Source organism: Bos taurus, chromosome 5, assembly GCF_002263795.3.
Source record: "Bos taurus isolate L1 Dominette 01449 registration number 42190680 breed Hereford chromosome 5, ARS-UCD2.0, whole genome shotgun sequence".
NCBI lineage: Eukaryota > Metazoa > Chordata > Mammalia > Artiodactyla > Bovidae > Bos > Bos taurus.
Window position 1 is genome coordinate 103,155,386 of NC_037332.1, and position 11,986 is coordinate 103,167,371.

Genomic DNA, 11,986 nt, shown 5'->3' on the forward strand with positions numbered 1-11,986 from the left:
TCTACCTTTACAAATAAAAAAAAGGTGTCCTTTCCACAGCTTGGGGATATGCATTGTACACCCCTCCCCCCACCCCCACAGGTGTATGAGTAAGATTCTAAAAATGTTGCCAATATTAAGTTCTTCTGTACCTAAAGTTAATTAGAGGACAGCAATATTACAGTGGCAATGTAATCAATTCTCAAAATGTAGTTAAGATTCAACACAAGTTGTCCTGGTTCTTTTATCTGAGAAAAAGCTTTTCAAAAGAAATACCTGCCCTATGCTAACCACCAGAAGAATGAGGGCTTCTCTTACTAACCAGTAGGTCACTCATGTATTTAGATCCTCAGCGCTGCTTCGGCCTTGAGCTTCTCTCAATCGGAAGTGAGTCTGATAGTCAATGACAGATTTCAGAGCTTCATGAATTGAAACACAGACAGATTGCATCTGGGTAAGAGCCCTGACTCTATTCTCACCAGGAAACAAAGGTGGATCTTCTCCAACTTGAAAATCAAAATATACATTTTTATGTGTGAAAGTAGAAAATTCTTTGCTGAAGCAAAATTTGTATGTCCCATTTTTGGAGGCTGTGAAGGTATAATTATCATACTGTTTCTTCATCTCCTTGTACAACAGGATCTTCTAGTCGACAATCTACATCACAGTGACCACCAGTAATTACCTGGAACTGGAGGGTGCACTTGGTGCCCTGTGTGATGTCCTCGTGGAAACACTGCTTGGCATTGTCAGGCAGCTCGAAGGTGCTCTCTCAGGCGCTGCCAGAGCCTGGCACCAGGAACAGCAGCATCAGGAGCAGCCTGCAGTACCAACGGCCCACGGCGGCCACCCAGCACTGTGTAGGGCAACCCGAGACAGTGGCCCCAACGGAGCTGCGGGGACTCGGGGTTGGGTCTGCACTGACTCACTGCACACTGCAGGCCTCGGCTGAGGTGGCATCATGAAGACGCCCTGCCGAGATGCTCCGAGCCTCGGAGAGATTCAAGATGTGGAGCGAGTTGCTGGGTATGGTGGAAGGTACTGAGTGACCAGGGCCCAGATGCCAGAACAACCTGGGGAGCAGAAGTATAGCCAGCAGAGAACAGGTGAAAAAAAAAAAGCTATTTTTATTTCTTGATCTGACTTATTACATTAGCATAATGCCCTCAAGGTCCCACCACGTTGTCTCAAATGGCAAGATTTCCTTTTCTATGGCTGCATAATATTCCACTCTGTGTGTATGTACACACACATGTATATATGTACACACACATGTATATATGTACATGTATATATTGTCCTTAAAATTCTTCCAGTGATGTACATACAAGTTGTTTCCCTGTCTTGCCTATTATGAACTATGCTGCAATGAACATGGAGTTGCAAATACCTCTGCAAAATAATAATTTCATTTCCTTTGAATATATATCCAGAAGTGAGATTGCTGAATTATATGATAATTCTGCTTTTATTTTTTGAGGAACCTCCAAACCATTTTCCATAGTGGCTGCAACAGTTTACTTTTTCACCAAAAGTGCCTAAGGGGTGGGTCCCTTGTCTCCAAATTCTCACCAACACTTACCTCCTAATTTTTTGATGACAGGTATTCTGACAATGTGAGATGATATCTCACTGTGATTTAATGTATATTTCCCTGATGATTAGTGATGTTGAGCATCCTTTTGTGTATCTCTTGGCTATTTGTATGTCTTTTTCTGGGGGAAAAAAATGTCTATTCAGATCTTTTAATCGGGTTATTTACTATTTTGCCATGCAATCATATTAGCTCCTCATGTATTTTGGATAATAACCTGTTGTCAAATATATAGTCTGAAAATATATTCCTCCTTTCCACAGGCTGCCTTTTCGTTTTCATTTAAAAGCAGAAGCTTTTTAGCTGGAAGTAGTTCCACTTGATTTTTGCTTTTGGTGTCATTTCCAGAAAATCATTGTTAAAACCAACGTTATGGTGTTTTCCTCTATGTTTTCTTTTAGGGTTTTATAGATTCAGATCTTACATTTCAGTCTTTAATACTAATACATTTCAAGTCGGTGTGCATGTGTTGAGTAAGATAGGGATGCAATTTTATTCTTTTGCACATGGTTATCCATTTTCCCAATACTTTCTGTTGAAAAGACTATCCTTTCCCCACTGACTATTCTTAGCCTCCTGACTGTAGTGTAATCTATTTCTCCTTTTAGAGATGTTAGTACTTGCTTTTATATTTAAATGTTCTGATGTTGGATGTATATATATAATGATGATTGCTTATCCTTGATAAATTGAATCCTTTATTCTAATATAATAGCCATCTTTGTCTCTTTTTACAGCTTTTGAATTAAGGTCTATTTTGTCTGATATAAGTATAGGACCTCGGCTCTCTTTTCATTTCTATTTTCATGGAATATAATTTTCCATCTATTTAATGAGCCTATATGTATCCTTTTTTTTATTTTATTTTTAAACTTTACATAATTGTATTAGTTTTGCCAAATATCAAAATGAATCCACCACAGGTATACATGTGTTCCCCATCCTGAACCCTCCTCCCTCCTCCCTCCCCACACCATCCCTCTGGGTCGTCCCAGTGCACTAGCCCCAAGCATCCAGTATCGTGCATCGAACCTGGACTGGCATCTCGTTTCAGTATCCTTAAAAGTGAAGTGACTCTCTTGTAGCAACATATAGCTGGGCTTTGTTGTTTTATTCATTCAGCCACTCTATTTTGATTGGAGGATTGAATCCATTTACATTTAAAATAATTACTGATAGATAAGGAATTACTAATGCCATCCTATTGTTTTCTTGCCCCCACATTTTAGTTCCTTGCTTCTTCCTTACTTGTGATCTTCCTTTGTGAACTGATAATTTTGGATGATGGTGTGCTTTGATGTCCTTCTCTCTACCTTTTGTGTGTCTACTGTAGGTTTTTACTTTTTGGTTTTCAAGAAGCTTACAAAAGACACTTTACAGAGAGAACTGACAGTTAATTTTATTCAGATAGCAACTTAATTTCAATCCTCCACAAAATTTACCCTTTTTCTCACCCTCCTAAATATTATGCTTTTGCTCTCACAACAGAACTTCTTTTTATATTGTGTGTCCACTAACAAATAACACTTTGAAAGATTATTGTGTACAAGAAGCCATTGCCTGTGATTATATGTAAGAATTCACATAATCTTCACAGCAATCCTGCAAGATAGAGCTTTTAACATCCCTATTCTACAACGAGGAAAATCAAGTTCAAGACTCGTCCGAGGTCACCCAGCGAGCAAATGCGATATTGTGAAGCCAGGCAGTCTGACTCCAGAATCTATGGTCTGAACCATGACTCCTTCCCTAGAAATCCTGGGTAAATGGTGTGGGAAATAAAAGGTAATCTTGGAGGTAGCAAAGCGATTGGCTCCTACTAAGGTCCTCTGGCGCCATCTGCTGTTGATTCGGGGTTGGCACTAGCAAACGGTCTGGATTCCCTCTAATGGTTTTGTCTTCCTCTTACTGAATCATATACATGTGATGTTTTCTTCTTATGTTTGGATCATTTATTCAAATAAAGAGACTGAGATTAACTGGTTCTCATTTAACTTATGATGCCTTGAACTGGTTGATTAAACTGGGAAGGATTGAAAAGCAGAAGATGATGATTCCAAAATGAGTTTTCCTCTGTGAGTTTTGGAGCTGGTCTGACTTGCGCTTACCTTAACCTGGTCCAAAGAACTTGAAATTACTTTGGCTTTCAGAACCATCGGCACGTAAGAGGACTTCAGATATATAACAGTGGTGGCAATCATAGTTTTTTCTGCACAGTGGTGGTTCCCAGATGTTGTTAGTGGCATCAGCACATAAATATTTTGAACCGATGAAGCCTGTGGAGTCAAGTTTAGAGGAAAAGTGATCTAAGCTCTGTCCTCTTGAATTTTTTCAAAATTATTTGAAGATGCTATCAAGTTAGATACACATTTATTCAACTTGAGACAAATAATTTCTTTCTTTGTTACATTTGCATTTAAGTTGCCCAGCAGGAAGGAGGTGTGAGTGTTCCCAAACTGCTAGGAAACTTTTACTGGAATATTAATAGAATTTGTTGCTGTTGTTCTTTAGTCACTAAGTTGTGTCCAACTCTTTTGTAACCCCATGGACTGTAGCCCACCAGACTCCTTTGTCCATGGGATTCTCTAGGCAAGAATACTGGTGTGGATCACCATTTCCTCCTCCAGGGGATCTCCCAACCCAGGGATCGAACACATCTTCTACACTGGTAGGCAGATTCTTTACCACTGAGCCATCTGGGAAGCCCAAAATAGAACTTAAAGGAGAACAAAAGATACAGATTTAGGTGACAGCCTTTTCTCAAGACAAAGGCCCCACTGCCTTAAAGTGTGGGATAAATGTGTGATTTACTAGAAATCCTAGGACACTCTGTTTAAGTATTTTTTCCTGAGATTAGGGGCAAGGATTTTCCCCCTGATTGGACTATTTCTTTTTTCTTTGAAACACAAGACTCCCTGTAATGGCCAATGTGACCAAACTTTAATAATTTTCATCTAATGTTTGAACAACTGGGAGTTGGTTTCCCTATATGAGTGCCTGGGAACATTGAAAGACAGTGAGCAGAAAACCGCAATTTCAGGACTGCAAGGGAACCCCAGACTTTGGACTCAAAAGCAGCATCTGCAGCAGTGATATATTTCCGGAGAAAAGAAATGGGTAAATTGAAAACAGAAACTGAATCACAGATATAGGAAATTAAGATAGGGGTAAGGCAGAGGAACCAGAGATCAAATTGCCAACATCTGCTGGATCATCGAAAAAGCAAGAGAGTTCCAGAAAAACATCTATTTCTGCTTTATTGACTATGCCAAAGCCTTTGGCTGTGTGGATCACAATAAACTGTGGAAAATTCTGGAAGAGATGGGAATACCAGACCACCTGACCTCCCTCTTGAGAAATCTGTATGCAGGTCAGGAAGCAACAGTTAGAACTGGACATGGAACAGCAGACTGGTTCCAAATAGGAAAAGGAGTATGTCAAGGCTGTATATTGTCACCCTGCTTATTTAACTTATATGCAGAGTACATCATGAGAAACGCTGGACTGGAAGAAACACAAGCTGGAATCAAGATTGCCGGGAGAAATATCAATAACCTCAGATATGCAGATGACAACACCCTTATGGCAGAAAGTGAAGAGGAACTAAAAAGCCTCTTGATGAAAGTGAAAGAGGAGAGTGAAAAGTTTGGCTTAAAGCTCAACATTCAGAAAACGAAGATCATGGCATCCGGTCTCATCACTTCATGGGAAATAGATGGGAAAACAGTGGAAACAGTGTCAGACTTTATTTTTCTGGGCTCCAAAATCACTGCAGATGGTGACTGCAGCCATGAAATTAAAAGACGCTTACTCCTTGGAAGGAAAGTTATGACCAACCTAGACAGCATATTCAAAAGCAGAGACATTACTTTGCCAACAAAGGTCCGTCTAGTCAAGGCTATGGTTTTTCCTGTGGTCATGTATGGATGTGAGAGTTGGACTGTGAAGGCTGAGCGTCGAAGAATTGATGCTTTTGAACTGTGGTGTTGGGGAAGACTCTTGAGAGTCCCTTGGACTGCAAGGAGATCCAACCAGTCCAATTTAAAGGAGATCAACCCTGGGATTTCTTTGGAAGGAATGATGCTAAAGCTGAAACTCCAGTACTTTGACCACCTCATGCAAAGAGTTGACTCATTGGAAAAGACTCTGATGCTGGGAGGGAATGGGGGCAGGAGAAGGGGACGACAGAGGATGAGATGGCTGGATGGCATCACTGACTTGATGGACGTGAGTCTGAGTGAACTCCGGGAGTTGGTGATGGACAGGGAGGCCTGGTGTGCTGCGATTCATGGGATCGCAAAGAGTCGGACACGACTGAGTGACTGAACTGAACTGAATGGATTAAGAGATAAAACTACACTGTATGAAATAGATAAGCAGCAAGGATATTTTGTACAACACAGGGAAATATAGCTATTATTTTGTGGTAACTTTTAATAGAGTATAATCTGCAAAAAGATTGAATCACTCTGTTGTACACTATACCTGAAACTAATAAAAGATTGGAGAAGGCAATGGCAACTCACTCCAGTACTCAACTACCACTTCAATTTAATTTTTTTTTCTGGTGGCATCATGAGCTCAATGGACATGAGTTTGAGCAAATTCCAGGAGATAGTGAAGGACATGGAGACCTGGCATGCTGTAGTCCATGGAGTCACAAAGAGTTGGACACGACTTAATAATTGAACAGCAACAATTTTAAAAAAGAAGAAATGATAAATTGAAAAAAAAAAAAAAAACCCATTTGTATATTCTCCACTAAAGGAAAATTTGATTGAGATTCATTTGCCTGTCTCTAGAAGAAGGAAATGGCAACCCACTCCAGTGTTCTTGCCTGGAGAATCCCAGGGACAGGGGAGCCTGGTGGGCTGCCATCTATGGGGTTGCACAGTGTCAGACACAACTGAAGCAACTTAGCAGCAGCAGAATATTTTTAAATTTAAAGGCCAGCAAATGCCTCAATTGCTATGGATGATATAAGAAAGCCCATTAAGCATTCTACATATATCCTGGAAGAAATCTCAAAGGCTACTGTGGTAGATCATTGTAACACAGTCAAAGAAATCACACTTCCTGAGGATTCACATGTGATAGTAATTGCAATTACTATCTTAAATCTGTATTTATATTTCATCCTTTGTAAAAAACTTAGAATACAAACTTGAAACTTAATTGTCTTAAATGTTTTCATAGCTAAAATGTCATTCTTCTGATTAGTTTGGATTTTTTTAATCTAGCAATGGGTGAATAATATTTTTTCTGGAGTTTCTTCTCTGGCAATTATAAAAGACATGTTTGATTTATAATAAATGTTAATTTTACTCATATTTTTTCCAAACTGTCTGACTATATATTTGAGGACAAAAAAATGTCATGCTTACTCAAGAACTATTTTTTTCTGAATAGCATCTGTTAAACTATTGTGGAATAAATGAAGCAGCTTGTGGGGATTTTTCCCTGTGACTTGGAAACGGCCAACCTGAAAGAACAACACTTGGACAGTCTCTGCAAGTACTGACAAGTTTATTTCTATAGTCAAGCCTTTTTATAGGAGCAAGGAACAAAGAGCTTAGAGCATACGGCCAGCAGAACACGTACAAGACTAAGATATAATCAGTAAGAGATACTTCAAAGAACAACGCATTCTTAATGACCCATGTATTTATCTATGACCCATTTTCTCAAGCAACGTCTTTTATGTTTAATTGTTAAATCTTGGCGCCGAGCATAGCCAAAGGCAGGAAATGTTCTTCAGCAATCAGTACACAATGCCTGGGTACTTCTGGCCCTTCACCATTTCCCCAAGGACCTTCTCCTTCAAGGCTATTTTGCACTGTGCCTCCCAACATATCCTCCTTTTGTTTTTAGTTTAAGCACGGCAGCTGCTAGTTGGACTCCATCATAGGAGGCACGGAGTCTTGAGTAGAGACATCTGTATAGAATTATGTAGTGCCATACCAGATAGGGTTCCTACTGTAACAATAGATATTAGACTAAGAATGCCAGCAATAATCCATCCTATTCTGCGCTTTGACCTCCTTAAGCCATATTTGAGCAAAACAGAGAAATACAGAGTCGGTCCATGGTTCTGTGAGATTAACAGGAAGCCACAATTCAGATCTTTGCTTGACTATTGCAATGTTGACATAATGATATGAAATAGTATGGTTTAAACACGTATACAAGGCATGTGTTATACAGTTAACCACCTTAGCAGAAAGATCTATGTCAAAGTTACCTACAATAAACATGTACGGGAGGTGCACACAAGATTGGATATAGCCTGCACTATCGTATAAAAAGGTATAGTTTTGAGGTTTTAAGGCTTTTGCAGTCCCATACACACTGGCAAAGCACTCCAATGCAGCAGCAATCTTCCACACATGCCATTGCTCAGGTCCTACGGTAGGGGTTCAGACGTTGACGTTTTCTCTTCGGCTTCTCTATGGTCATTGACGTGACCTTTCGCGTCAGCTGTGTCACCTGTCGGGGGAGTCTGGTCTTGGGGTCCTTCTCAGTAATGGACATGGTGAAGTGGAACCCAGATTTCTTCTCCATCTGCAATGACGAGACCGTAAGCTCTGCCTAGGAGTCGTAAGATTCCTGGCAACCATTGATTAAACTGCTTATACCATATTGGCGTGTTGGCTTCTAACGGTTTCTTACTGTTTTCCTCTGCAAAATGTCTGTCTGCACGAGTATCAGAACTATCTTTTAGTAAATTTTAAAAATTTAAGGAATAAAGAGTTAAAGGTAATAACAATTGAGGGTTCATAGGATAAGAAGTGTATCTCCTCTTCCATATTCCCCCTTTCTGTTTTAATAAATGAGTTTTAAGAGTACAATGGGCTCTTTCGATAATTTTTTGATCCTGGGGGTTATAGGGTATCTCTGTGATGTGTGTTATATTCCATTCCATTAGAAATGAACGAAACAAGTGAGAGGTAAATGCAGGCCCATTATCTGTTTTTAAGACCGAAGGTAGTCCCATAACAGGGAAGGTGAGTAAAAGTGTGGAAATGGCGTGTTTGCTGGATTCTGAAGAGACAGGCACTGCCCATATAAAACCTGAAAATGTATCAACTGAGACAAAAAGCAAAGAGAACTTTCCCAAGGAGCAATGAGTGAAGTCAGATTGCCAAAGGGAGTTAGGCTGTTGCCCACAAGGATTAACTCCTGAAACTGTGGTACGTAAGTGCAGAGGAGCGCAGACATCACAGAACTTAATGATATGTCTCGCTTCAGTGAGGGGAATATGGTATTTAGAGTGCAATCTTTTAGCATTGGTATGAAGATTAGCGTGTTCATCCATAGCAGACGTAAAGACAGGAGCTATGAACCTATCAACAGCATCATTTCCTGCTGCCAGGGGGCCAGGTAAACCTGAATGAGCACGTATATGTGCAATGAAGAAAGGTTCCGTACATGATTGAATTAAGGCTTGAGTCTTTGAAAAGAGAATATATAATTCTTCATCTAGGTTGTACAAAAAAGCGGTAACAAAATCGGGGAAAAGGGAAGCAAGGTATTTGGAATCAGTATAGACATTGAAGGATAATGGTTGAAGAGACAAAAGAGCATATAAAGCATATAATTCAGTTCTTTGTACTGAAGAATAGGTAGTAGGTAATTTCTCTTTGATATCAGGGCCGACAGTCCCAGCTATGCCTTTCTTGTTGCCATCAATGAAATAGGTAGGTGCATTTGAAATAGGCTGGGAGGCAATGATATTAGTTACTATAAATTTAGTAAATTGTAAAAAGTCCCGTAATTTTCTTTTCGGCAAATGGAATGAGATAACATTCTGAAAATCACTTAATGCTATTTGCATGGTCGTGTTATACTGTAAGGCAATTTGTAATTCCTTTTTTGTCAAGGGGACATGTATTGCATATGGATCAAATCCAGTTAAGGTTTGTACACGGCTCCTTCCTGATACAATTAGCTGTCCTATTTTCTCAATGTATGATACGATTTTCTTTGACTGTTTAGTATGTAGATATACTCATTCTATTGGGCTGTTTTGAGCTATGATTGCAGTAGGTGAATGTTTGGTGGGAAATATATATAAATAGACTGGTTGGGTATGGTCCAGCCGAGTTGAGAAAGATTGTTGAATGTATTTTTCAACAAATGTTAATTCTTCTTTCGCTTTTTTTGTTAGCTGTCTAGGACTAGTAGGGTCAGGAGGTCCCTCTAAAATCTTAAATAAATTTTGTAATGCATAGGTGGGAATGCCAATAGATGACCGAAGCCAATTAATATCTCCTATTAATTTTGAAAATCGTTTAACATGCATAGAGAATGCACAGAGATTTGAGTTTTTTGAGGTTTTATCTTAGATTCTTCCATAACATGTCCCAAGTAATTAAAGGGTGCTTTCAATTGAATTTTATCTGGCGCAACAAGTAGGCCATGATTTTGAAGAGTGGTGGTGACTTTGTCACATAGCTGTTGTAAACAGAGTTCAGATTCCATGGAAAGGAGTATGTCATCCATATAATGAATTATGAAGGCAGTAGGATATTTATCTCTGATGGGTTGTAATAAAACAGATATGAGATATTGGCAAATGGTAGGAGAGTTCATCATTCCCTGAGGTTAAACCTTCAATTGAAATCTTTTAACAGGAGCCATGCGATTCATAGAAGTAACTGAAAAAGCAAAACGTTTTCTATCTTTAGGATGCAAAGGTATAGTAAAAAATCAGTCTTGTAAATCAATAATAATTACAGATTAGCCTTTTGGTACCATGGAAGGGGAGGGCAATCCAGGTTGTAATGGCCCCATAGGAATCATAGTATTATTAGCATTTCTTAAACCTATCAACATTTGCCATTTTCCTGATTTCTTTTTTATTACAAAAACAGGAGAATTCCATGGGGAAAATGAAGGCTCTATATGATTTTTCTGTAATTGCTCATTTACTAATTGTGTGAGAGCTGCCAACTTTTCTTTAGTCAGGGGCCATTGAGGTGTCCATACTGGGGCATTAGATTCCCATTCAAGAGGCAGTGGTGTTAACTCGGTGGCCCCCACCAAAAAGGCTCATTTAGAGAAATTGTGGCTTTTGTTTGAGAAAATCCCTTCCCCATAAATTAATAGGGATATTGGTAATATATAGTTTGATATAAACTACAATTTGATTAGGACCATAAGCTTATAAATAGGATGTAGTGACGAAAGTTTGTGTAGCATCAGCCTTATTTATCCCCAATAGTCTGGAAGGAGCCATAGTCTTACCCCATTCAAGGGGCCATTCTTCAGTTCTAATAATGGAAATGTCGGCTCCTGTATCCAACATACCTGTGAAATTTTTTCCCCATATCTTTAGAGTAAGCATAGGCTTTTGATGTTCCTTTAATAAGGTAGATAGTGCAGCAGTAAGATTGGTGCTACCAAAACCTTCCTGCCTAATTTTATCAGATGCCCTCATTGGTTTGACATATGGCAAAAGTAATAATTGTGCAAAGCGTTCCCCTTTTTGTAGATATACATTTCCTAATTTTATGACATTCACCATGACATGTATCTCTCCTTCATAATCTTCATCCACAACTCCAGTCAATACTACTAAACCTTTCATTGTACAACTGCTACATCCCAAAATTAGTCCAACTGTTCCAGGTGGGATCAGACCATAATATCCAGTGGGGATTTTATGAGGATTGTATAATTCTATTAATTCCATATCATAAGGACTAGGTATATCAATGCAAGCACTCTTAGATGTAGCTGCTTGCTGTGTCATAATGTTGGGTCCTCCTTTTGTAGTGGGGCTAGAGGATAGCCCCTTTATTAGTTTCCCTGTTGTTTTTGTTGTGCCTCTGGTGTCAATGCATTTCCATCCTTATTGAATTTGGATGACATTTATTCAACCAATGGAATCCCCTTTTACATTTTGGGCAAACTCCCGGGGGTCTTTTTTTTATTAGAAGTATTATCATTTTTAGCTGTCTGCATTGGCATGTGGCATTGTTTTTTCATATGGCCGGCCTTCCCGCAGTTAAAACATTTAGCATTAGCAGCCTTTTGCACATTAAAAGTTTCTAGTGCAGTTAATTTTGCTCTATAGGACATAGATCCAATATCTCTACAAGCTTTCAAATACTCCATAAGAGAATCGGTTTCTTGAATTGGTCTGAGCACAGATCGACATTCCTCATTAGCATTTTCAAAGGCAATTTATTTTAAAATAATATTTTGTAAGGTTTCATCTCTGATAGATTTTTTGATGGCATCTTTTAATTTTTCTATAAATTGGATATATTCCTCTTTTGACAAATGAACCATCAGAGTTAACACTATTAACCTTTGCCCATGCTCTGCAAGAAATTTCTTTAATGAAATGCAACATCTGAGGGGTAAGATTAGCTAATTGTGCAGTCACATCAGCTATGGCTCCCGTTC

General features: G+C 39.0%; 1 pseudogene; it reads right to left on the minus strand.

Annotated features, from left to right (window-relative positions):
• Positions 1-312: 312 nt before the first annotated feature.
• Positions 313-3,729, minus strand: LOC100139350 (transmembrane emp24 domain-containing protein 7-like; annotated as a pseudogene).
• Positions 3,730-11,986: the final 8,257 nt, after the last annotated feature.